Source organism: Callithrix jacchus, chromosome 12 (genome assembly GCF_049354715.1).
Source record: "Callithrix jacchus isolate 240 chromosome 12, calJac240_pri, whole genome shotgun sequence".
Taxonomy (NCBI): Eukaryota; Metazoa; Chordata; class Mammalia; order Primates; family Cebidae; genus Callithrix; species Callithrix jacchus.
Genome location: NC_133513.1, coordinates 61,031,519 through 61,058,650, shown reverse-complemented (window position 1 = coordinate 61,058,650; position 27,132 = coordinate 61,031,519). Strand labels below are relative to the sequence as shown.

The window sequence follows — 27,132 nt, the reverse complement described above, 5'->3', positions numbered from 1 at the left end:
CACCACACCTGGCTGTTTTGTATTTTTAGTAGAGGCGGGGTTTCACCATATCAGCCAGGCTGACCTCAAGCATTCTGCCTGCTTCAGCCTCCCAAAGTGCTGGGATTACAGGCATGAGCCACTGCACCCAGCCAGAATTATAAGCATTTTGTTACTATATCCTTAATATTGTGATCTTTATCTTTCCAATGAGCATTTGAAAATTCCTTGACAACTTCCTAGGTTTTTATTAGAGGTTTTTTTACTGAGCACTTCTCTATGGGCTAGGCACCCTGAGAACATGATCTGTAAGACACAGTCTCTTAAACCATGGCTTTTCGTCTTCTTGACTGTGTTATTCAACTTGAATTCAAAAGATAAAATTCAGACCATCAAGACTGTGTCTGGCCCTCACTCACAGAGCCTTGCCCTTGCTGCTCAGCAGCCGGTCCACTCCGTCTCCAGCTCTCCATGGATGATATTGCCGCTCTGGCATGTACAAGGCCCGCATTGTGGGCAATGATGCCCCCTGGACTGCATTCCCCTCCATCGTGGGGTGACCCCAACCCCAGGGCCTGATGGTAGGCATGGGCCAGAAGGACTCCTATGTAGGCAATGAGGCCCAGAGCAAGAGAGGCCTCCTGACCCTGAAATACCCCATCTCCATGTCGCCTCAGTAGGTGACGAGATAGAGAAGATCTGGCACCACACCTTCTACAATGAACTGTGTGTGGCTTTCGAGGAGCACCCCATGCTGCTGACCAAAGGCTCCTGGAGCCCCATGGCCTACATGAGATTATGTTTGAGACCTTCAACACCCCAGCCATGTATGTGGCCATCCTGGCCATGCTGTTCTTGTAAGCCTCCAGCCGTACCACTAGTATCATGATGGACTCCAGTGGCAGGTCACCCACATGGTACCCATCTATGGGGACACACCCTCCCCAATGCCATCCTGTGTCTGGACCTGGCTGACCAGGACCTGACTGACCACCTCATGAAGATCCTCACAGAAAACAGTCATAGCTTCACCACCATGGCAGAGTGGGAGATCCTGTGTGACATCAAGGAGAAGCTGTGCTAAGTTGTTCTGGACTTTGAGCAGGAGATGGGCACCTTGGCCTCTAGTTCCTCCCTGGAGAAGAGCTATGAGCTGCCTGATGGCCAGGTCATCACCAGCAGCAACGAGTGGTTCCACTGCCTGAGGCGCTCTTCCAGCCTTCTTTCCTGGGCATGGAATCCTGTGGCATCCATGAAACTACCTTCAAGTCTGTCATGAAGTGTGACACGGTGCTGTCTGGCAGCGCTACCGTGTACCCTGGCATCGCCGGGCAGGATGCAGAAGGGGATCACTGCCCTGGCGCCCAGCATGAGGATCAAGATCATTGCTCCTGAGGATCAAGGTCATTGCTCTGGCTTCACTGTCCACCTTCTAGCAGATGTGGTTGAGCAAGCAGGAATAGGATGACTCCAGTCCCTCCATTGTCCACCGAAAATGCTCCTGAATGGACTGTTACTTAGTTGCGTTACACCCTTTCTTGACAAAAACCTAATTCCCAGAGAACAAGATGTGATTGGCATGGCTTTTTGTGTGTGTGTGTGTATTTGTTTTTGTTTTTGGCTTGACTCAGGATTTAAAAGCAAATAGCGAAGGTGACAGCAGTCGGAGTGAGCATCCCCCAAATTCTACAGTAGGGCCAAGGACTTTGTACATTGTTCTTTTTTCTTTTTTAATATTTATTTTATTTATTTTTTTGAGATGGAGTATCTCTGTCATCCAGGCTGGAGTGCAGTGATGTGATCTCGGTTTACTGAAACCTCTGCCTCCTGAGTAGCTGGGACTACAGGCATGTGCCACCACGTCTAGCTAATTTTTTTTTTTCTGAGGTGACCTCTCGCTCTGCTGCCAGGCTGGGGTGCAATGGCACAATCTTGGCTCACTGCAACCTCCGACTCCCAGGTTCAAGCGATTCTCCTGCCTCACCCTCCCAAGTAGCTGGGACTATAGGCGAGCGCCACCACACCCAGCTAATTTTTGTATTTTTAGTAGAGATGGGGTTTCACTGTGTTAGCCAGGATGGTCTTGATCTCCTGACCTCATGATCCACCCATCTTGGCCTCCCAAAGTGCTGGGATTACAGCATTGAGCCACTGTGCCTGGCCAAATTTAATTAAGAGACACCCTAAATTTAAAATAATAGTTGCAAAAAGTTTTGAATGAAAATTACCAGTCCCAGCCCCTAGTACTGTTGTTTCCTGCTCATCCCCTCCACCGCTCCCAGGAGAAAATCTGTTTAAGCGTCTTTTGGTGGTTACCTGGACATATTGTAATAACATGTTCATATCCCTATTTCATGATTTATCAATTTAAAACATTATCTGTTGATTCCTACAATGATAGTAAAGGATTTAATTCACTTACAACACTCCACTTCCCCCCTCACTTCTTTCAATATATCTCCCAATATAGTTGAACACTTGTTTGTTAAGCCATGTATGTTATATACATATATCTACTTGCATATGTATAATACATACAGTACATTTATAGATACAGGATTGTATTGTTCAGTTTCTTGACCATCCATAAGATAAGGATACTAGTGCACCATACCCTTCAAACTTTCCTATCTTCAACCTCACAAATCCTCTGTATTCTTATTTATACATTGTCAGGGGTTAAGTATACATTCTATTATGCAGTCATAATTTCTAGTGTACCTCTTAGCCAGGCATTATAGTGGGCACCTGTAATAATCCCAGCTACTTGGGAGGCTGAGGCAGGAGAATCGTGTGAACCTGCGAGGTGGAGGTTTCAGTGAGCCGAGATCGTGCCACTACGCTCCAGCCTGGGCTGCAGAGTGAGACTCCTTCTCAAGAAAAAAAATTATTACTGTATCTCTGTTTATAGGGAGATCCTGAAGGTTAGTATCAACACACATTATCTACATTATGACTGTGTATCTATTGCCCAATGCAGAATCAAGTAAAATATATGTCATCATTGTTGTTATTATTGTGGTTTTGAGACAGGGTCTTACTGTTTGCCTAGGCTGGAGTTCAGTGAGGTAATCGTGACTCACTGCAACCTCGACCTCCCAGGCTCAAGTGATCTTCCCAGCTCAGCCTCCCAAACAGCTGAGACTATAGGCACACACCACCACACCCGGCTAACTGATTTTTATTTTTTGTAGAGATAGAGGTCTCCCTATGTTGCCCAGGCTAGTCTCCAACTTCTGGGCTCAAGCAATCCTCCCACCTTGGCCTCCCAAGGTGCTGAGATTACAGGCATGAGCCACTGTGCCTAGCCTGAAATATATTTGATTATATTCCTTTCCTGTACAGATTTGTGTTCTTCCTGGAGTTCCTAACTTTGCTTTTTTTTTCCCTTCAGTATTTGCCCTTATTATCTTCAGATTGTCAAACTCACCATCATCATAACCAATTCTAGAGTCATTTTCTCCCTCAAAGACCTCCCTCAGGAGCTCCCTTTCCTGCGCTACGCCAGGATGATTGTTCTCTGACTGCTGCTCAGCTACCACCCTGGGACGTGGAGGTGGAGGTAAGGTGCGTTTCTAAGAAAATGAGCTGGGGCTGGGCAAGGTGGCTCACGCCTGTAATCCCAGCACTTTGGGAGGCTGAGGTAGGTGGATCACTTGGGGTCAGGAGTTCAAGTCCAGCCTGGCCAACATGGTGAAACTCCACGTCTGCTAAATACAAAAATTAGCTGGGCGTGGTGGTGGGCACCTGTAGTCTCTGCTACTTGGGAGGCTGAGGCACAAGAATCACTTGAACCTGGGAGGTGGAGGTTGCAGGGAGCTGAGATAGTGCCACTGTATTCCAGCCCGGGTGACAGAATGAGAATCTGTCTTGAAAAAAAAAACAAGAAGATGAGCTGGTGAGGTGCACAGTTTGGGAAGGAGGCAAGCCCTCTTGGATCTGCAATCCAGTAGGTACACCCAAAATGAGTCTTGTGTGTTGGCACTGAGGAATGAAGGTCACCTGGTGGAGCTGGGATGAAGGAAGAGACAGGTGGGGTTATGACAGGCAGAGGAAAGCATGGCATGTTTTGTGGGGAGAGATGGAAAGAAGAGTTGGGTTAGTCTTAGCACCAAAGGCTCAGAGAGAAAAATGAGGAGAGCAACCCTGACTGAAGAACCTGAAAGAAGTACTGATAAAGATACGAGGCCAGGCTTCGCTCAATGGTTCATGCCTGTCATCCCAGCACTTTGAGAAGCTGAGGCAGGAGGATTGCCTGAGCCCAGAAGTTCGAGACCAGCCTGGGCAACATAGGGAGACCCCTATCTCTGCAAAGAAAAAAAATTAATAGATTAGCCAGGCATCGTGGCACATGCCTGTGGACCCAGCTACTCGGGAGGCTGAGGTGGGAGGATTGCTTGAGCCTGGGAGATTGCACCATGAGGCTGGAGGGTAGATTGGACCAGACAGAGCAGCCCACAGAGGACCTGAATTCCAGGTGTGGAATGTGGGCTTGTCCTGCAGGCAGACAGGTGGAGTCACTGGCTGTGCTTATATAGTGGAGTGTTATGAACCAACTGGTGAAATACGGGATGTTTTAGTTTTCCATTTGCTGTAACAGATTACCACAAACTTGGTGGTTAAAACTACATGAATTTATTATCTTACAGTTCTGAAGGTATGTAAGTCTGACACGGGTCTTGGTGGTGTAAACTTAGGTGTTGGCAGGGCTGCAGCCCTCTCTGGAGGCTCTAGAGAGTGTTTTCTTACCTTCTCCAGCCTCTAGAGGCTGCCCACATTCCTTGGCTTGTGGCCTCTTCTGTTGTCTTCAAGCTGGCAAAGGAAAGTGTAGCCCCTTTCACACCACATCACTCGGACCTTATCTTTTGTCTTCCTCTTCCACCTCTGTGGGGAAGGGCCTCTGTGATGACCTTGGGCCCACCTGGATGATCCAGGAGAATCTCTCGATTTTAAGGGCATATGATTGGCAGCCTTAATCCACCTGCATCCCTAGTTTCCCTTTGCTGCGTAAGGCAACAGTCACTATTTCCAGGATTTAGGACCATTAGGACATGGACATCCTTGAGGAGGTGATGGTGTTATTACTCTCACCACCACATTGTGTTAGTTAGGTCTCTTTGCAAGCAAAAAAGAAAGAAAAAAGAAAAGAGCCATGTATTGACTTAAATAACTGAGGGCTCAGCATCTTTCTTGCTTTACCTCTTGGATCTGCTTTCCTTGCTGTTGGTTTTTGGGCAGTCTCCTTCCATGAGTGGCCCTGGGAGCCCCAGGCATATATCCTACCAGCTTAGCAATGTTAACAAAGGGTCCCCTTTCCTGGTAGTTTTAGCACAACCCAGGATGATGAGTATTGACTCTCATTGATCCAACTTCTGTCCAAGCCTGTCCTTGAACCAAACCCTGTGGCTTAGAAGAAATTCTCATGGGTCAGGCATGAATTTCATATGTGTCCCTGAAGCTGAAACTTCAGAAGCTCCCCTAAACTACAGGGAATGAGAACTGGGGGCTGGTGATTCCTTAGAGGAAAACTGGAAGATTGCTATCCCCAAAACAGCAATGGCGGTGATAATTGCACAACAGCGTGAATGTACTTAATGCCACAGAACTGTACAGTTACAAATGACTAAGGCTGGACATGGTGGCTCACACCTGTAATACCACAACTTTGGGAGGCCAAGGTGGGAGGATCACTTGAGCCCAGGAGTTCAAGACTAGCGTGGTCAACGTGGTGAAACCTTGTCTCTACTAAAAATATGAAAATTAGCCAGGCGTGGCAGTGCACACCTGTAGTCCCAGCTACTCAGGAGGCTGAGGCAGGAGAATTGCCTGAACCCAGGAGGCAGAGATTGCAGTGAGCCATGATTGTGTCGCTGCACTCCAGCCTGGGTGACAGAACCAGACCCTGTCTCAAAAAAAGAAAAAAGGTTAAAATGCTAAACTTTATGTTATGTGTACTTTACTACACACAGAAACAGAGACTAGATTTAAGCTATAGCATCAACCCATGGACTTTTGATGAATCTGCTAAAAAAGAGGATCTTTCTCTTTCTCCTGAGGATGCTAGGCTGGGCTGAGCCTAGGATGGAGCTGTTGGAGCTGTCATGTCCCCAGATGAGGAGAGAACCTGCCTGAGAGCAAAGACAACATGAGGAAAGCAGAGTCCAGAGATTCAGGCAGTCAGGTTCCTGATGATGATTGGGACACCTGGACCCAGCTGTGCCTGAAGCCCTCATCTGACCAACAAATTACTTCTTATGCTTAGATCAATTCAATATGAGTTTGCCACTGGCAATTAAAAGACTCTAGACTTATAAAAACAAAAAGTACAAGGGATGGTGGCTAGTAAGCAGCAAGAGAAATCCACAAACAGCAATTCCTGGACAAGGGTGAAGCAAGGACAGTCTAAAGGCAGAATGTTCTCAAACAAATGTAGATGTGATATGTCAAGAAAATGGAAAGAAAAGACAGTATGCTTTCAATCAGCAGTCTTCAAACTTTCTGGTCTTAGGACCTCTTTACACTTTAAAAAATTATCAAATTTTGGGTGTGGTGGCTCATGCCTGTAATCCCAACATTTTGGGTGGCTGAGAGGATCACTTTCATCCAGGAGTTAGAGACCAACCTGGGAAACAGAGATCTTATCTCTACAAAATAAATAAATTAGTAAAAATTATTGAATTATTTTGCATGGGATATTGTCTACTGATATTTGCCATGTTAGAAATTAAAACAGAATATTTTATTTTTATTGTTATGTGTCTATTTATTTTGAGACAGGGTCTGGCTCTGTCACACAGGCTGGAGTGCAGTGGTGCTATTATGACTCACTGCAGCCTCCCACTTCCAGGTTCAAGTGGGTCTTCCCACCTCAGCCTCCTGAGCAGCTGGAACTACAGGTACACATCACCATGCTCAGCTAATTTTTTTTTATTTTTTGTAGAGATGGAGTCCTGCCATGTTGCCCAGGCTGGACTTGAACTCCTGGAATCAAGCGATCTGCCTGCCTTTGCCTCTCAAAGTGCTGGGATTACAGGTCTGAACCACTGTGCCTGGCTGAGAATAATTTTAAATAGCAATGACAAACCGATTATATGTTAACATAATTAATATACTTTAAGACAAATAGCTATATAGCCTTTCTTTTTCTTTAAGACAGTCTTGCTCTGTCACACTGGCTGGAGTGCAGTGGTGTGATCTTGGCTCATGGCAACCTTCGCCTCTTGGGTTCAAGTGAATCTTATGCCTCAGCCTCCCTAGTAGCTGGGATTACAGGAGCATGCCATGATGCCCAGCTAATTTTTCTATTTTTAGTAGAGACAGGGTTTCGCCATGCTGGCCAAGCTGGTCTCGAACTCCTGGTCTCAAGTGATCTACCTGTCTCAGCCTCCCAAAGTGCTGGGATTACAAGTATGAGCCACTGGCCTGGCCCATATACATTCTAAAATTTTTAAAAATTACTGAGAAGAGTGGCATTATTTTATAGTTTTTCAAGTCTCTTTGATGTCCAGTTTAAGAGAAATTCAGCTTGCTGGATTTTCTTATCTGTCTCCTCATTTTTCTCTGTCTCCTATTCTGACACTTACCTATCTCCTCATTTCTTTTTTTTTTTTTTTTTTTTTTGAGACGGAGTTTCACTCTTGTTACCCAGGCTGGAGTGCAATGGCGCGATCTTGGCTCACCGCAATCTCCACCTCCTGGGTTTAGGCAATTCTCCTGCCTCAGTCTCCTGAGTAGCTGGGATTACAGGCATGCGCCACCATGCCCAGCTAATTTTTTGTATTTTTAGTAGAGACGGGGTTTCACCATGTTGACCAGGATGGTCTCAATCTCTTGATGTCATGATCCACCTGCCTTGGCCTCCCAAAGTGCTGGGATTATAGGTGTGAGCCACCGCGCCCGGATCTATCTCCTCATTTCTTATCTGGCTTCTATTTTGACACCACATATCACAAAGCTTCTGAAATTCTACTGTACCCTTTTGAGAGAAAGGGTAAAATAACATCTTAGTATTATTGTGAAAATAGTTGCGGCCTTATAAACCCCCTGAAAAGGTCTTGGGGATCCCAAGCATCCGCAGACTCACTAAAAAAACCCAGCTGTTCATTGAAAAGACATCTGGATTTGAGTTCTGGCTATGTGGCTTTCTAGCAGTATGACCTTGGGCAAATTATTTAACCTTTCGGAGCTTCTCTTTTCTCTTCCGTAATGAAGCCCATCTCATAGATTTGTGTTGAGGGTGAAATTAGACAATATTCGTGCTGGGCTCATGTTCAGTACTCAGTAGATGGGATCCAATTCTATTGTTATTGAGGTCTGGGGCTGGGGTGGCAGGGTGAATGGCAGTGTCACTGGCAGTAATAGGGACATAAAGGGCTGGAGCTGTTGTGGGGGTAAGAAAAGTTCGGTTAGGTTGTGGTGAGTCTGAGCTGATGTTTGGCCACCCAGGTGGAGCAGCTGGGCTAGAGCTCTGGGATTGGGTCTCAACTGGAGATCAAGATTTGTGAGTTGTAGGTTTCAAGGTGGACATGGAAGATGGGAGGGCCAAGAATGTTAGTGCTGCGAGGACAGGAAGGGCGTTGGAGCTCCAAGTCTAAGAACAGTGCCTGGCACAAAGGAGGCTTTTACTTATTTACCTGTATTTTTTAAGAAATACAGGTCTTGCTCTGTTGCCCAACCTGGATGGCAGTGGTGTGATCACAGCTCACTGCAGCCTCCAATTCCTGGGTTTGATCAAACAATCCTCCTACCTCAGCCTCCCCAGTAACTGGGACTACAGGCACAGGCCACCAGCCTGGCTTATTTATTTATTAGTTTATTTTTGAGATGGAGTTCATTGTGTCACCCAGGCTGGAATGCAGTGGTGCAATCTCAACTCACTGCAACCTACCCCTCTCAGGTTCAAGCGATTCTCCTGCCTTAGCCTCCCGAGTAGCTGGGATTATAGGTGCCCCCCACCATACCCGGTACTTTTTGTAGTTTTAGTAGAGATGAGGTTTTACCAGGCTGGTCTTAAACTCCTGACCTCAGGCAATCTGCCTACCTCAGCCTCCCAGAATGCTTGGATTGAGTCACTTTGCCTGGCTGGAAGGGACATTTTAAAGGTGAGTATGATTTCAACAAAGTCATCCTTTCTTTTAACTTTTGTTTCAGGTGTTTAAGGTCAGTGTCAATGGTTGAAAACTATTGGACAGAGGAGATCTGGGAATGTATGCAGACTGCACATTAATGCTTAGGGGAAGAGTTCTCCTTTGCCCATGGTTTGGCTGTAAGTTGTGCTTTTTTGGGTTTAACCTTGTCATACACAACATGGACTCTTTGCCAACGGCCTCTTGGTGGTCCTCAAGGCTTTCTCAGATGGCTGACTCTCGGGGCCTGGTCCCTCCTTTAGCTTGTCAAAGGACACGGAGATGGGTCACTGGAGCCAGCCCTCCTCGGGATACAATCCAGTCTCCCTCAACCAGTGCATTTGCATCATGGCCCTTGGGTGGGGCTCAGCCATGATCAGACCATCTGGAAACAGGCTGCTGGCACCTGGGGCTTCTGTGCTGCCAGGAGGAATAGGGCATGAGGATGTGTCCCTGCACCTAGGCTGCCCTCCAAGCCTGTGCAATGCAGCCCCTGGTCAGAGAGGCGGCTCAGCTGTTGCTGACATGTATGGGAATCCAGAGGCCGGGGTCCCCTTCATACTACCAGGGCCCCACGCAGACCTGAGCTGACCCATCATATGCCAGATGGTACAGAGCGCTCACATGGGCCACTTGCCAGACCTCTGAGGCCTTTATGAAGCAGGTGTCTTCACCGTGACCACGCCCAATGCTAGTAAGTGCCTGTGATGGTTAATTTGATGTGTCAGCCTGGCTAGGCTCTGGTGCTCAGTTGGTCAATCGTTCTTTGAGATGTTGCTCTGAGTGTATTTTTTTGGACAAGATTAACGTTTAAATCAGTAGACTCTGAGTAAAGCACATTACCTCCCCTCCCCACACACACAACACAATGTGGATGGGGCCTCACCCAATCAGTTGAAGGCCTTGAGAGAAAAGACTGAGGAGGAAGGACTTAATCTCTAGACCACCTTAGGATTTAAGGCTGCAACATCAACTTCTGCTAGAATTTCCAGCCTCCTGGCCTGCCCTGCAGATTTCAAACTTGCCTGCCCCGATCATCGCATGAGCCAGTTCCTCAAAGTCTCTCACTCTGTTTCTCTGGAAAATCCCTACTACTGCAGTACCTGAGATGGGATCCAATTACCCCACTCTGCCTTCCAGCTGCTGGCAGTGCATGTCTCTGCCTGGAAGGGTGATCCAGGGCTTGATCAGGCAAAGCATCAGGGATGGAAAATCTGGTGACTCTTGTGGCCTTGCCTGGTGAGGGGCACCCCTGAAGTGAACCCCATTTCCTAATGATTCCATGTCAGCACTGCTTTTTCTGCTGGCAGAAATTAAATCAAGCCAGTTGCCATGGCTCATACCTGTAATCCTAGCAGTTTCAGAGGCTGTGGGGGGAGCGGACCACCTGAGGTCAGGAGTTCAAGACCAGCCTGGCCATCATGACGAAACGCTGTCTCTACTCAAAATACAAAAAACTAGTTGGGTGTGGTGGTGGGAGCCTGTAATTCCAGCTGCTTGGGAGGCTGAGGCAGGAGAATCATGCAGTGAGCCAAGATAGCACCACTGCCCTCCAGCCTGGGCAACAGAGAGAGACTATCTCAAAGAAAAAAAAATATTCTAGTCATCTAGGCATGAACTGTCTACTGAATTCCCTCAAATATCCTGCCTTACCCTGGATGCAGACCTGTTTTTATTTTTATTTCTGTTTACAAAAGCAGCTAGGTGGATGGACACAGTGGCTCATGCTTGTAATCCTAACACTTTGGGAGGCTGAGGCGGCCGGATCATGAGGTCAGGAGTTTGAGACCAGCCTAACCAGCATGGTGAAACCCCATCTCTACAAAAAAAAAAAAAAAAAAAATTAGCTGGGTGTGGTGGTGCACACCTGTAATTCCAGCTGCTGAGAAGGCTGAGGCAGGAGAATCCCTTGAACTCGGGAGGCAGAGGTTGCAGTGAGCTGGGATTGTGCCACTGCACTCCAGTCTAGGCGACAGACCGAGACTCCATCTCAAAAAAAAAAAAAAAAAGTAGCTAGTTTACTATATCTTTCCTTTTTATTGAAATTTGAAAAACTGCATATCACTTATGTGAGCCACATTATAATGGAAAAGGCAGGTGCCTCCAGAGGAGACACACAGAGTGGCATGTGTGATGTGTGTCATCAAAATACATGTGTGTGGGTTTGCATCTATCTGCCTTCATCTGCACGGTGCCAACAGTGATTGTGAAGTATCTGTGAGCCATGCGTTCCTTTATTAATGCATCACATGCTATGCAGGCCCTCCTCTGTGCCAGGCACCACACTGGGTCCTGGGGACCCAACAGGGAACAAGACACAGTCCCCGCACTCAGGGAATGTGCAATCTAAGTGTAATCCCTGCGGCTGGGTTTGAAGGGAAGGGAGGAGCATTAGAATTGGGGCCTGTAGCGTCTTCATTACTTAGCTATTTATAGTTACAACTGGGGCTCTGTGAACCTAGTAATATTGTCTGAGTCAAAGACATTAGCATTTTTTAGAGCCGGACAGTCAGAATTGGGCTCTCCAACCCTGCCTTCCACAGCCTCTATGTGAATTTCACCATGGCTCCTTCACTTTCTGCCCCTCCCATGTGATTCTGGAGATGTAGTGTCCACGAGCCGAGCTTTGGCCCCACCCAGACCTGGGATTGGATCCCAGCTACACCATTTCTAGCCGTATGATTTTGGCCTCACCACTTAGCCTTTCTCAGCTTCCCTTTCCTCATCTATAATGCTAATTTGGAGGAAAATAACGGTTCTGTACTTTTATTGGTGGGGCTGTTAGGGAAACTAGTGAGATGATACATACCACAATCCCTTGCAAAAGTGCTAAATAAATGTTGACATCCTTTTTTAAAAAAGAATTTTTTTTTTAAGATCGAGTCTCACTCTGTCGCCCAAGATGGAGTACAGTGGCAGGATCTCGGCTCACTGCAATCTTCACCTCCCAGGTTTGAAGGATTCTCCTACCTCAGTCTCCTGAGTAGCTGGGATTATAGGTGCCTCCCACCACACCCAGCTAATTTTTGTATTTTTAGTGGAGACAGGGTTTCACCATGTTGGCCAGGCTGGTCTCAAACGTCTGACTTCAGGTGATCCACCTGCCTTGGCCTCCCAAAGTGCTGGGATTACAGGTGTGAGCCACCACGTTCAGCCATAAATATTAACTTCCATAATATTATTTTTGTTATTGTTACCTATCTCCTTACTTATGTATTTTTCATTATTCAAGGGCAAGGACCATTTTTCCCCTTTTCCTTTTACCCTCCTCCTTATTCTAAATTGGACTTATGGCAAATTTCAGCAAGTTGATGAGAAAAATAGAGGGAAAATCAAGATATAAACATAAAATGGAGCCAGCAGAGACTAATACAGAAAGTACATCCTGACTTTAGTGGGTCACAGGATTGGCTCTGAGCTTCCTAGTACCCAATGAGATAAGGGAAATGGAATTAGTTACATAATGAAACACTGTTGTCCATAAAATAAGTGAATAGCTCAGGAGAACACACCTGGGCAGCATTCTTTCTTTCCTTCTCACTTCCTTCTTCTTCTTTTTTTTTTTCTTTTCTCCCTTCCTTCTTGACCTTGTGGTTCATTTTGCTGAAGAGAAGACCATTGTGGGAAAGTGTTCGTGAATGTGATGGGAGTCCCAGTTCTTGGCAAGGCCCACCCCTCACTGTTTTCAGGTGATCTGTTAATGATAGAGAAGATTTAGTTCCTGGCTCTGATCACTAGTCTTGCAACAGGGCTGTGTTTTTGAAACCAAAAGCGTCATACAGATAACAAACAAGATGTGTCTCACTGTGGTTAGGCTATTTTGTAGCAACACTTGTTTCCTCTCTTTTGCAATTTCAGGTTCTGTGGGACTTGATCTAAACATGAGATGTGCAAGTCCAGGGCTCAGGCTGACATACCTGTCTGCACCCCGGGTTGATTTGAATTTCCCCTTCCAGTTTGTGGTGCAATGTATTGAATGCAGCAGTCAGTAAGGCTTTATTGAGCACTTTCTTCGTCCAAGGCCCCTGTCCCAGGCCCTCCCTGGGAACCCTGCATCCAGCTTGCAGTAATGGGGGTCAAGAAGGACGGGCAGACAATCCTGGTTTTGAGAAGTCAGGAGGGAGCTTGCAAACTCAGGGAGCTAGAGAGGCCTGTAAATGGAGGAGATGGGATTTGAAGGATGAGGGAAGCAGGAAGAAGAAGAGGTTGTGTGTGATCGCAAGGACTCCAGCTGGCATGGTCCAGTGGTGTTCAGACGCCAGGAGGAATCTGACCTGCTTGGAGTGGAGGGGAGGAGGGAGAAAGTGTGTGGATGTCAAGATGTCCTGGAGGTCAAGGCTGCTACAGCTGCTCCCTGCTCCCCCACATCAGCTACCTGGCACTGGAGTCAGGAGCTGATGAAATCCTTGCTCCTCCTGTTGCCCCCTTCAGGGGATCCTTGGGAAAAATCCAATATGAGACTTTTTTTTTGAGATGTAGTCTTGCTATGTTGCCCAGGCTGGAGTGCAATGGCATGGTCTCAGCTCACTACAACCTCCGCCTCCCAGGTTCAAGAGATTCTCCTGCCTCAGCCTTTTGAGAAGCTGGGATTACAGGCATTCGTCGCCATGCCTGGCTAGTTTTTGTATTTTTAGTAGAGATGGGGTTTCACCATATTGGCCAGGCTGATCTGAAATACCTGACCTCAAGTGATCCACCCACCTTGGCCTCCCAAAGTGCTGGGATTACAGGTGTGAGCCAATGTGCCCAGCCCAATATGGGACTTTCTGAAGCAATTTGCTACTTTGGGATTTATAAACTTTAAAAAATATATGATGTGGCCAGGTGTGGTGGCTCGCATGTGTGATCCCAGCACTTCTGGAGCCGAGACAGGAGGACCACTTGAGGGCAGGAGTTCGAAATCAGCCTGGACAACACGGCTGCTAAGTGTGGCAAAACATCATCTCTACAAAACATGCAAAAATTAGCTGGGTGTGGCGGTGAGCGCCTGTAGTCCCAGCTATTCAGAAGGCTAATGTGGGAGGATCGACTGACCCTGGGAGGCACAGGTTGCAGTGAGCTGAGATTGTACCACTGCACTCCAGCCCAGGGTAACAGAGTAAGACTCTGCCTCAAAAAAAAAACAACTCTAAGTGAGTGTGGCTAGTAGTCAACATTCACATCTCAGTTCCGACGGAAATTGCTAGATCCCAGCTGCAGGCTTTGTAGAACACCTTCAGGTGAGCATTGCATTCCATGTTTGCAGGTGGAGCTAGACCATGACCTTCACTTGGGATCATGTCAAGATTCTGAAGTTGGTTGCAGAAATATTTCTTTTCCCATTCATTGAAGAAAATAACCGTACTGTGGTTGTGTTTATTTTGGCATCTTGGGAGAAACTGAAGGAAAAATGTTGATCCAACATGTGCTGGTATCTGAAACACTTGGTTACTCCTCAAACCATCAGACAACATGTCCCTGATAGATGGTGGGGCCACTGAGGAGGGAGCTGGGGGGATGAGAAGCAGAGGGTGGGCCCAGAGGGCCAGCGTCCGTGAGGACGAGAGCAGGGCTCTTGCATCTGTGAGTTGCTTATTCTCATATTCTCTCTATTCTGCATATAAGGACATGGAGACTCAAGAAGTTAAAGAAAATTTACCCAAGGTCACAGAGTTAGAAAATGCCAGGAGTCCGGCTTCAAAATTCAGATGACTGCCAAGGCCAGTTCCCTCTCAGTCAGGCTACCTTCCTCAGAGAACAACCAAACCCATGCCCAAAGGCGAACACAAGCCAAATCACCAGGACCCAAGCCAAATCACCAGGACCCATCAGCAGCAGAGGCTTCCGGGGTCCTTTCTCCAGAGATTCAGGTTAGTGGCTCTGGGGCCTGTGCACCTGGGTTTCCACCCTCGCCTCTCTTCCCAGTTGATTCTCCTGACCAGCCAGATATTGGGACCACCTTATAAAGAGCCTTCACTCTACATTCCTGGATGTGGATGAGGATTTTTTTTTTTTTTTTTTTTTTTTGAGATGGAGTTACACTCTTCTTGCCCAGGCTGGAGGGCAATGGTGTGATCTTGGCCCACCGCAACCTCCTCCTCCTGGGTTCAGGCGATTCTCCTGCCTCAGCCTCCTGAATAACCAGGATTACAGGCATGCGCCACCACACCCAGCTAATTTTGTGTTTTTAGTAGAGAATACAAAATACAACAATGTCTCACCATGTTGGTCAGGTTGGTCTCAAACTCCTGACCTCAGGTGATCCGCCTGCCTCAGCCTCCCAAAGTGCTGGGATTACAGGCGTGAGCCACCTCGCTCAGCCTGGGATGAAGGGTTTCTACTGGGAGCCTCTCTCTGAGTGGCAGGGTGGAGACTCTGACCAATGGTAGAGTCAGATGGGGAAGAGCAAACAACAGGAAGTTGTGTCCTTTCTGTGGAAACTTCTTTGAGAACTGAGTAGATGGCAGCCTGTGTCACTCTTGTAGGTGCAAGAAGCTGTGGAAACTGCTGCTTGCTGACTTCAGCTCCCCACACGCCCTCCACTCTCTGGCAGCTGATGTCAACAAAGAATCTTAAGGCTGGGCACAGTGTTTCACACTTTAATCTCAGCACTTTGAGAGGCAGAGGTGGGTGGATTACTTGAGGTCAGGAGTTCGAGACCAGCCTGGCCAACATGGTGAAATTTTCTAAGTAAAAATAAAAAAATTAGCCCAGCATGGAGGTGGATGCCTGTAATTCCAGGTACTCTGGAGGCTGAGGCAGGAGAATTGCTTGAACCGGGGAGGCGGAGGTTACAGTGAGCCAACATCGTGCCATTGCACTCCAGCCTAAGTGATGGAGCAAGACCCTGCCTCAAAAAAAAGAAAAAAGAAAAGAAAGAAAGAATCTTAGCTGCCCGCCAGAGTTGGGGGCAGTGAGGGGAACTGATTGAGTCCTGAGCTGGGCTTCAAGTGCAAGCTGTGCCTCAAAGCCATTGTGATCCCTTGAGTAAGACACCCTGCCCCTCCTCTGTCCACAGGTTCCCATACTGAAAGAAATGAAGGAGCTGGATGCAGTCTTCAGCCCATAAATCTGTACCTACTGCAGGGTCCTGAATCTTTTGTGGTTGGCAAACCCCTTTGAAAATCTAATAAAACGATCAGCCCTCTCCTGAGGAAAAAATGCAGACATCCAAATTTTGGCTGACAATTTCAGGAAATGAATGGACTTCCCCAAGCTCATTCAGGAAGCTCTGGGGGGTCCCTGGCCTATGTTTAGCACTGCTGGTCTGTCCGGAAGCCTCTATGACTGCGCCTTTCAGCGCCACAGCCTCTCATCACATGATGCCCTGAGCACGTGCAGTGTGGCAGGTCTGAACTGAGAGGTGCTATCAACATGAAATGCACACTGAGTTTTGAAGACTTCGTAGGGAAGAAGAAGGTAAAATATCTCGTGAGTGATTTTTATACTAATTATATACGAAAAGATAAGCTGGTTATTTGGGGTCAAATAAAATATGTTATTAAAATTAATTTCACCTGCTTCTGTTTACTTTTTAAAAGTGTGGCTTGAACATTTGAAATGCAGTGTGTGGCTGACATCGTGTGTGGACTGGACTGAGCCTCTGCGATGATACCCTGGAGGCATGGCCTCACGTCAGTGTAGTCCCTTCACTCAAAGCCCGGCACTTCCTCTTTCTGGAAGATGTAGTTACAAGAACGGGTAGGGAAATCTTTGCAAGAACAAGCTTTAAGTTGTGTTTTCCCAACAAGATTGAAAGCTCTAGCCAGGCACAGTGGTGCGTGCCTAAAGTCCCAGCTACTGGGAAGGTTGAGGCAGGAGGAGTGTTTGAACCCTGTAGTCTGAGTCTGCAGTGAGCTGTGATTGTGCCACTACACTCATGCATCTCAGTGGAGCAAGATCCTTCATTAAAAAAAAAAAAAAGAATTGAAAGCTCCTAGCTGGGTGTAGTGGTGCACACCTATAATCCCAGCTACTTGGGAGGCTGAGGCAGGAGGATCGCTTGAGTCCAGGAGTCGGAGTCTAGCCTGGGTAACATAGCAGGACCCCCATCTCTTAAAAAAAAAAAACCACACTTTTCAGGCAAGGACATGCCTAATGGTCTAATGTCTCAGGCTTCTGGGTCCTCTCCAGGGATGGGCACCTGGCAGATAGAGTGACCCATCTTTGGCCACTTATGGGACTAGTGCTCCAGGTAACATTGCTGTGTTATTTTCCTAGGACTGAGCCAACAAAGTGCCACAAACTGGGTGGCTTACAGTGACATCCCTCACAATTCTAGAGGCGAGAAGTCTGAAATCAAATTGCTGGCAGGGCCGTGCTGTCACCGAAGGCTCTGCGGGGGGTGCGTCCATTCCTTCTCCTGACTTCTGATGTTGCTGGCAATCCTTGATGCTCTGTGGCTTGCAGACACCCTGCTCTCATCTTGGCCCCTGTGGTCACATGGTGTCCTCCCTCTGTCTCACATCCTCTTCCTTCTGGGTCCAAATTTCCTTCTTGCTAACAGGACATCAGCTATTGGATTAGGCTTCATCTTCATTCATTATTACCTCATTTTAACTTGATGACATCTACAAATAGACTATTTCCTAATAAGGTCACATTCTGGAGTTCTAGCACACATGAATTTTGCAGGGACACTATTCAATCCAGTATGATTGATGAGTACATTTTGCGAGAAAGATATTTCCAAAGAGTCCGGGTAGAGCTTAATTTCTCCAGCATCTTCTAACCCTACATAGGGACAGAACAGAGTGCTTATGTGTGCCAAGGAATGTCCTTGATGCCAGGGACACAATGATGGACATGACACAGTTCTTGCCCACATGGAGCTCACATCCCAGTGATGGAGGCAGACAGTCAATACACAGATATCTGTCAGTATGTAAATGATGTTGGGTTGCATGGGCAGAGTAGGGGCAGTGGAGAGGTGGTGGGCTATTTTTGACAGGAAAGAATGGCAGGGAAGACCACTGTCAACTGTGAGGCGACATTAAGTCACAGAAGTATCTGGATTAGATATTCAGTGACGAGAAAAAGTACCAAACCCCTGAGGCAGGAATATGATTGGTAAGTTCAAAGCAGAAGGAAGGGGACAGATGATGTGGGCACCCACCATGGCCTGGGCTGGGACCCTGGGGAAGGCGGTGAGGAGGAGCTTTCTCCAGCTTCTGGTCAAGGGTTTCACTTCCTCCATTGGAGGAAGCCCAGCAACCCCCATTGTTTGGCTGGGGTGGAGGCCGGTTACCCTTGGCTCTGGCTGGAGCAGTCCAATGCCATTGTCATTGTCTTTTTCAGACAATAAGAACAGAATTCGGTCTTGTCTTTGCTGCTGGCTTTGAAGCTCAAGGTCCTAAAGCCCCTTCTCTTGCTTCTTTATCTCAGGGTATGCCTGAGGCTTTTCACTCTGTCTCTATTTTCACCTTTGCAGGTGGCAGGTGAATGGGCTTCTTACCTGGCTCCCTCCTTCACCTGCTGCAAGTCTGCCTTCTTGGATGAGCACCCTGACCATCTTTTTTTTTTTAATTTATTTTTTGTTTTTTAAATTTTTTAAATGATTTTCTTTTCCCGACCATCTTACTTACAGCGTACGCTCCTCTCCCAGCTACCTCTGTACTTTGCTTCTTTCACCCACATGCTGTAGAATTTCCTTAGCCATTGTGTCGCTTAGTGTTTCTCTCACCCTCAATGCCATCTATTAGATTGTAAGCTCCATGAGGGCAGAGATGGATACCTTTTGTTCATGAATACAGCTCAAGCACCTAGAGCAATGCTTGCCACAAAGTAGATACTCAAAAAGTATTTGTGGACCGAAATGAATAAATAAGTGAATGAGTGTGGGGTAGAATCCTAAATGGCTGCACTGGGAGAGCTCAGCACAGGAATTCTCCTGTGCCACCCCTGCAAGAGAACTGAGATGCAAAGAACAGAAAGGAATTTTTTTTTTTTTTTTTTGAGATGAAGTTTCGCTCTTGTTACCCAGGCTGGAGTGCAATGGCACAATTTTGGCTCACCGCGACCTCCGCCTCCTGGGTTCAGGCAATTCTCCTGCCTCAGCCTCCTGAGTAGCTGGGATTACAGGCACGTGCCACCATGCCCAGCTAATTTTTTGTGTTTTTAGTAGAGACGGGGTTTCACCATGTTGACCAGGATGGTCTTGATCTCTTGACCTCGTGATCCACCCGCCTTGGCCTCCGAAAGTGCTGGGATTACAGGCGTGAGCCACCGCGCCCAGCCGAGGAATTTTTTAGATCAGGTGGGAGGAGAACTGGACAGAGCTTGCCCTCAGGAAATTTACACAAATTGGGGGTGGGATGGGCAGTGCCACCTCCTTGCACAACTCCAGGGGGTGTTTTTATTGAACAGAGTGTAGGCAGTGCCCCTGAAGTGGTGCCTGGCCTGGGGGTGAGGTAGATTGAGAAGAAATTGTAGCTGGACCATGGTGTGGAGCTCAGAAGAGAGAGTGCAGGTGTGACAGCTCGAAGGGCCCAACCCAAGAAAGAACACCAGGAGCCCAGGGCCAGGAGGGGTGCGGGTAGAGGGTCGCCTCCATGGTCAACACACAGAGACTCAACACACACACTCCCAGCACCATCTCTGGTGTTCTCTGTGCCCAGCACAAGGCCTGGCCAAGCCAGTAGGTGAAGTTGCCCAAGGCATCCAGTAGGTGAAGTCTTTTGTTGTTGAACTTGTTAGAGGCAGAGTCTTGCTCTGCTTCCAGGCTGGAGTGCACTGATGCAAACAGGGCTCACTGAAGCCTCGATCTCCCAGGCTCACGCGATCCTCCCACCTCAGCCTTGTGAGTCTCTGGAACAACAGCTGCGGGCCACTATGCCCAGCTAATTTTTTTTGTAGAGACGAGATTTCGCCATCTTGCCCAGGCTAGTCTTGAACTCCTGGGCTCAAGCGATCCTCCCACCTCAGCCTCCCAAGGTGCTGGGATTACAGTCATGAGCACTGTGCCAGGCCTAGTAGGTGAAGTCTTGATGAGGGGGCTGTGATGTTCTGGCTCAGAGCAGAGCTGAGGTTTGCTTTAGCACCCGGCTCTCTCACCCAGCGGGGCTCATTCCTCTTGACTCTGTTCCCCTTGCTTCTGGCTCTTCGCTTTGCTGCCTGGTAGAATCTAAAATCCCCTGGGGAATTTTAGAAAACATGGAATTCGAAGGAGTGCAGGGGGCACATCCTCGGGGATTTCCATTCAGGTGGTGAGGAGCGGGACTGGGCATCCCTTCACCAAGAGATAGTTGTGTTAGCCAGGCTTGAGAACCCCTGCTCCAGAAGCTGTCCCAGTGATGTGGAAGAACCCAGGTAAAAGGTTCATAACCCTGTAGTTTTACCCACACAAGCGGTGGGTTCAGCCACTTGGTATCAGGTCAGTGATCATTACCATGGAGGATGTAGCAAGGGGATTTTATGACTTGCAACAAGTCCCAGAGCAGCGCCTTCCTGAGCCGGGAACTGGGTCAGGTGTTTTTTTGTTTTGTTTTGTTTTGTTTTGAGATGGAGTCTCTCTCTGTCGCCCATGCTGGAGTGCAGTGGCGTGATCTTGGCTCACTGAAACCTCTGCCTCCCAGATTCAAGCAATTTCCTGCCTCAGCCTCCTGAATAGTTGGTACTATAGGCATCTGGCACCACACCCCACTAATTTTTGTATTTTTAGTGGAGATGGGGTTTCACCATCTCGGCCAGTCCTGACATCGTGATTTACCCACTTCAGCCTCCCAAAGTGCTGGGATTACAGGCATGAGCCATGTGTCTGCTTCTTAATTCAGCCCCCACTTGGGTTCCCCCTGTGGTTGCAGGCTTGGCTCATCTGGGCATGCTTAGGTTATGTGACCTGAGGGTCTGAGGCAACTGGAAAACAACTCACACCTTTGTTACATAAAAGCTAAACCAGACTGATCTGATACAGTACAGTGGCTCTAACAGAGAGAATTCAAAGGAATTGATGAAGTTGAATGGGAATAAATGACACCTTAGTTTTCACAAACCTCCAACTGAAATTGATTGTTTTCTTCCGTTATGAATGTAAATGTCAAACCACAACAGTGTCAACAGTACCTATGACTTTGTCACTCATAGAAATCACAGATATTTTCATATCATTTTATGGTTGTTGTGGGTATCTTGAAATATCACTTAAGCTCATCTGCACTTAAAAAGTAAAGGTGATTATTAGATTCCTCCTAGAGTTTGTTACTTAATGCATTAATGAAGATGCATATATATCACTACATCACAATTTTACAATATTTTGGTTACTGGCATTCAACATAGTTGTTTCAATCAAAATCCTATGCATCTTAGATGTATTTTAAGACAGCATTCTGGCTGGGCACAGTGGCTCATGCCTGTAATCCCAGCACTTTGAGAGGCTGAGGCGGGTGGATCACCTGAGGTTGGGCATTCAAGACCAGCCTGACCAACATGAAGAAACCCCCATCTCTACTAAAAATACAAAATTACCCAGGCATGGTTGTACATGCTTGTAATCTCAGCTACTTGGGAGGCTGAGGCAAGAGAATACCTTGAACTCAAGAGGCAGAGGTTGCCGTGGCTGAGATCATGCCATTGAGCTCCAGCCCGGTCAACAACAGCAAAAAAAGAAAAAGCATTCTGAAAAGGGGGTTTGTTTTGGGCTTGCCAGATGGCCAAAGGGGTCCCTGATCAAAGCAGAGATCTTCAGAAGGGAAAGAACCTTCAGAGGAGGCTCCTTGTGGCCCCCAGAGAGGCAGAGTGGCGTGTAGTGAACACAGTAACTCCTCTCTTCCTGTGTGGTCTGCAGGCAAAGGTTATACCGCTCATGGTCAGGGATGTCTCACCTCCCTTTGGGGTGAGAGCACCCCCTCACTTACTTGTTTCTCATTTTTTGGCAGAAGTGCCCCTTGGCCTCCCATGGCAGCCCTGGAGGAGGGCTATAGGGCTTTTTTCCAGCCTTGTTAACCCGATGTGGAGGGGGAAATCCAGACAGTGAGGGAATGAGAAGAGCTTGGATTGGAGGAGAGCAGTCACTCCCTGAGCCTCCACAGGTGGATGCTGACCGCTGGCTCCTCGCTGCTCCTCACAATTCCTTCCTGCCCTGATTGTTAGTATTCCCTCCAGAAGAGCCTGGGAGACCCTCTGATTCCTGCCAGTGATCCTTTCGAGCTCTTCTGCAGCTCAACAGACGCTTGGCCCCTGCAGACACCCCTGTGATCCAAGCCCAACCCAGGCACAGTCCCCATCTGCAGGGAGCTCACAGTCTGGCCAGGGGATCTGAGCCAATAACTCAGAGTAGGAAGAGATGAAAACCTTAGAACGGTTTGGAGCTGGGGCCTGGCACAGGTGTGTAGAGCAAACCAGAAACAAGTGGGTTAACTTCGGATGATGCTTCCATTCTCTCACGCCTACCCCGGGTTGTCTGGCGCTGGTACATGGCTGAGCTGTCTTAGAGGCTAGAGAGAGCCTTAGCTGCCCAGCTCACAGCAGTGCCCTGTGGGTCCACCTGCCCCTGTGGGTGGGCACACATGCTGTGTTGAGTGTGCACATCAGTGACCAGTTGGTGAGAGGTGGTGGTGTCCCCACAGGGGACCTTGACCTCCTGGCCCAGCAACCTAAAACAAAGGTTTGTTAAAGCAAAAAGAATAATAGTTGTGGGTGGCTGCAGACCTGGGCGTCTGAGGAGATGTCTGAGCTGCGAGTGACAGGTGCCTGAAGTAAAAGGCTGCAGATGACAGAGCCAGGAAGTGGCTGCCGTGCTGTTCAGAGCCACCGAACAAGGCCCTTTGACTGGATCTTTTTTCTCTTGGAGTCCAGGAACTCTTTTAGCCGCTGGTGAAAGCTGCAGAGCCATCTCCCCAGGAAAATGCACATGTGTCATCCAAATTCTGCACCCCATTGTGGAGGTTCTCTTCTCTAGGTTTGGAGGAGGAAGAGGCAAAGCTAGAGAAGTGGATGAATTCCCCAAGACTGATGGTTCGGTGGCGGGGTGGGGGGGTGGTGGCAGCAGAGCCAGGACCTCAGGCAGGTTTAGGGTGCCACCCTTTCCCTTCCCCTCATTGTCTCCCTGGAGAGGAGGAAGTAGGATGGGGCCGAGGGCAGCCCTCATGCACTTCCAGTTCCACACCATGCTATGGGAAACTAACTGGCAGGTAAATAAGCACGGGTTACATGCAGGTTCAAAGGGCAGCAGAGGCCTTGGGTCTTCCCCAGTTCTCACCTTCTCCCTGACTTCTTGATTCCAGCGCAAAAGACCAGCAGGTCTTCTCCCTGAGGCTTAACCTGTGGCCTCCTCCTCTTGGGGTAGGTAGAAAGACTTGTCTTCTGGTCTCTTCTCTAAGACCTCTCTTCTCAAGCAGTGGAAGTGTTCAGAACTTTAACAGGAGCCAACCACAGTGACCCCACAGTGTCTGTCCTCACTGAACTCAAAGCAAAGTGGTCAGAGTCATTCGTGCCCATGTTTCCTGGAAGTGGTGTCTTCTCAGTGCGAGCCGAGCAGCCCACGACAGACTCTTCTCCCCGACTCCTCTTGACTTTAGAGAAGAGGCTGCTGGTGACAAAAGGAACCTACTGGAAATGAGTGAAGGATCACCCACAATCTCCCAGCTGCCTCCACCTACGGATAAGGAGGAAAAGGTGGGGAACATGCTTCTAGTGAGCCGAATCCCAGCCTGGACTCAGGGCTGATCCCCATCCCCAAAGGGCTCAGAAGTGATTCACGTCTGGGCACGGTGGCTCACGCCTGTAATCACAGCACTTTAGGAGGCTGAGGTGGGCGGATCACCTGAGGCCGGGAGTTCAAGACCAGCCTGACCAACACGGAAAAACCTCGTCTCTACTAAAAATACAAAAAGTAGCCGGGTGTGGTGATGGATGCCTGTAATCCCAGCTACTTGGGAGGCTGAGGCAGGAGAATCGCTTGAACCCTTGAACCCAGGAGCTGGAGGTTGCCATGAGCCGAGATCGTACCACTGTACTCCAGCCTGGGCAACAAGGGTGAAACTCTGTCTCAAAAAAAAAAAAAAAAAAAAAAAAGTGATTCAGGCTGTAGGCATCCCAGGTTGAGATTCACGAGAGCTATGCCCAGGAACCCTGTATTTTCTGAGTTGTTATTCATTTCATATAGGTGATTTCCCTTTTGTTACTGGGTTGTGGTTACTGATTTGAAAAAAGTTGTCATTATTAAGGGTTTAGGACAAAGTCCTGGGGTGCCTGGTATGGGTGGGGGTTAGTGGTTTCCTTGGGAATGCATGGCTTTGAGAGTTCTGTCCCCAGCCTTCCCTCTCGGGGCTTAACTGGTTTCTGTTAATATCACTTCAGTGTGGACCAGTTCATTCTTCTCTATTTTCTGTTTTCACTCCTGTCCAACTTTACCTAGCACCACAGGGATGCCAACTCCTACTACCTGGCTCCAACCAGTTTTTATTTCATGGTCAAATTTTACCAATTTGGAGCAAACACACAGATTGAGTAGTGAAGAGTTTGTTATTTTAAGTTTTCTTAAGTCATTTAGAAATTCTCACTGGCAAGGCACAGTGCCTCATACCTGTAATCCCAGCACTCTGGGAGGCTGAGATAGGAGGATAGCTGGAGCCTAGGAGTTCGAGACCAGCCTGGGCAACATGTCAAAAACTCATCTCTACCAAAAGAAAAAAAAAGTTAGCTGGGTGTGGTGGTGCACACCTCAGCTATTTGGGAGGCTGAGGCAGGAGGATCACCTGAGTCCTGGGGCTGTGATCGTGCCCCTGCACTCCAGCCTGGGCAACAGAATGAGACCCTGTCTCAAAATAAATAAATAAAAATAAAGAAACTCTACCTTAGCAGGGCACGGTGGCTCTTGCGTGTAATCCCAGTACTTTTCAGGGCCGAGGTGGGCGGATCATGAGGTTAGGAGTTTGAGACCAGCCTGGCCAACATAGGGAAACCCCGTCTCTACTAGAAAAAAAAAAAAATTAGTCAGGCATGGTGGCTGGTGTCTGTAATCCCAGCTATTCAGAAGGCTGAGGCAGGAGAATCACTTGAACCCAGGAGGCAGAGGTTACAGTGAACCAAGATTGCGCCACAGACTAGGTGACAGAGCAAGACAACGTCGGGAAAAAAAAAAGCCCCATTTTGACCTTCTTTGCATAATTCATTTACCCTGTCTGAGGAGTATGCTAAGTAAGGTAAATTTGAGCTGCATCCCTACCAAAAGGAGTGAGAACTTCCTGAGTCTTGGGTTATATTTGGGGACTCCGTTTGCACATTATTCTCCTGGTGTATAAGTGCCTCTGAAGGAAAAAATAAAGATGAAGTGGGAGCTGCCACCACCAAGTTTTATTTTATTGTTATTATTATGTTTGAGACTGTTGGAGTGCAGTGGCATGACCATAGCTCACTGCAGCCTGGAGCTCCTGAGCTCAAGTGATCCTCCCACCTTGGCCTTCCAAAGTGTTGGCATTACAGGTGTGAGCCACGGCACCCAGCCCCATGATCTCTTTTTAACACCCAAGAAAGCTCAGGGGTAATAACCTGACATGCCTCTTGAAATTGCCCCAGAAAGAAAATGGAAAGCCACTTTTAAAAATAAAAAGGCTCAAGTCTGTAATTGCAACATTTGGGAGGCTGAGGTACACAGACTGCTTGAGCCCAGGAGTTTGAGACCAATCTGGGCAACTTCATGAGACCCTGTCTCTAGAAAAAATTAAATTAAAATATTAGCCAGATGTAGTTGTGGCATGTGTCTGCAGTCCCAGCCTCTCGGGAGGCTGAGATGGGAGGATCACTTGAGCTCATGAGGTCCAGGCAACAGAGCAAGATCCTGCCTCAAAAAAAAAAAAAAGAAAGAAAAGAAAAAGAAAAAAAGAGAGAGAGAGAAAAAAAAGAAAAGGCTGTGTGGGTTGGCATGCATTTGAAATCTCAGCTAATTGGGAGGATGAGGCAAGAAGACAGCTTGAGTCCAGGCGTAGAATCCAGCCTGGGCAACACAGTGAGACTCTGTCTCAAATGAAAAACAAAAATAACAAGACATTTTAAAACTTCAATAATCTTTAAAAATATGACTTTTAGTTTAAGATTCTCGCTTAATGCAGTAGAAAAGTTCAGTGACTCCCCCCACCTTTTCTTTCTTTCTTTTCTGAGAATGGAGTCTCACTGTATTGCTCAGGAAGATTTCGAATGCCTGGGCAATGCAGTATCCTCCAGCCCTCTTTTTAACACGAATAAGCAACTCATCCTTAATGAAGTTTACTTGAAGACAAGGCATCTTTCAAAAGCAAACATGTTATTCCTCACACACCTTCTGAAGATTAAACGTGGGATGGACGCTACTGGTGTGTGGTCAGCTTGGCAGGGCTCACTGAGTGGGAGGGATTTTTTTTAATATCCTCTGTCATAACTCTCAAAGAATGTGTTAAAGCCAACCCAGGAAATTTCTTAGGAATAGAGGTCAACTTGGCCGTTATAGTCGGACTTGCGGCTGATGACAAGGCACAGCAGCTTGGGAATTACACAATCTCCGCTCTTATGCATTTCTTCATCATTCACTGGATATAGTTGCATGAATACTTTCTGTTCCTGTTCGCGTTTAGTAAAAATAGCAAAATAGAAGCGTCTATGGGTTTAGGAGAGAAGAAACACTCTAGCAGCAAATTCTGTACCATTCGACCCAATGTACACGATAGTGATCAGAGGACGTCTCTGGAGAGCGCGTTTTCCTATTGACCTTGTGTACTTCCTGTACTTCGCTGCCTCTGCTGGGCGTGCTGCCCAGGCAGGGCTCCAGCTCCTTGGCAGCACCAAGGCAGCAGCAGCACCAGGTACCTGGCACTCACCGTGCACCACCAGCTTCTTCAGGTCACAGCTGATCCTCACCAGCTCTGAGGGGCAGCTGCTCCTTCTGCATTTCACAGATGATTGAAGAAAGCTCCCCAAGGAAGCTGTCCTGGTCAGGTGGTTACAGGTGGCAGAGCAGGTGTGATGGCCTCAGGGCCGTCTGGTTCCAGAGCCTGTGCTTTCTCAACACTATCACCACACTTTGTGACTTTACCTCCACTTATTTTTCTGTCAAAAGCTTTTAGCATTACAGGAGAAA

The 27,132-nt window shown here is 47.7% G+C and overlaps 1 long non-coding RNA gene and 1 pseudogene across 1 annotated transcript; both read left to right on the top strand.

The window, feature by feature from the left end:
* Positions 1-461: 461 nt before the first annotated feature.
* LOC144578804 (actin, cytoplasmic 1 pseudogene) lies at positions 462-1,563 on the top strand (annotated as a pseudogene).
* Positions 1,564-12,747: 11,184 nt separating this feature from the next.
* Positions 12,748-24,163, top strand: LOC144578679 (uncharacterized). Its single transcript, XR_013524936.1, has 3 exons — positions 12,748-14,514; positions 14,709-14,953; positions 16,102-24,163. It is a non-coding gene; the product is annotated as an uncharacterized LOC144578679 (long non-coding RNA).
* Positions 24,164-27,132: the final 2,969 nt, after the last annotated feature.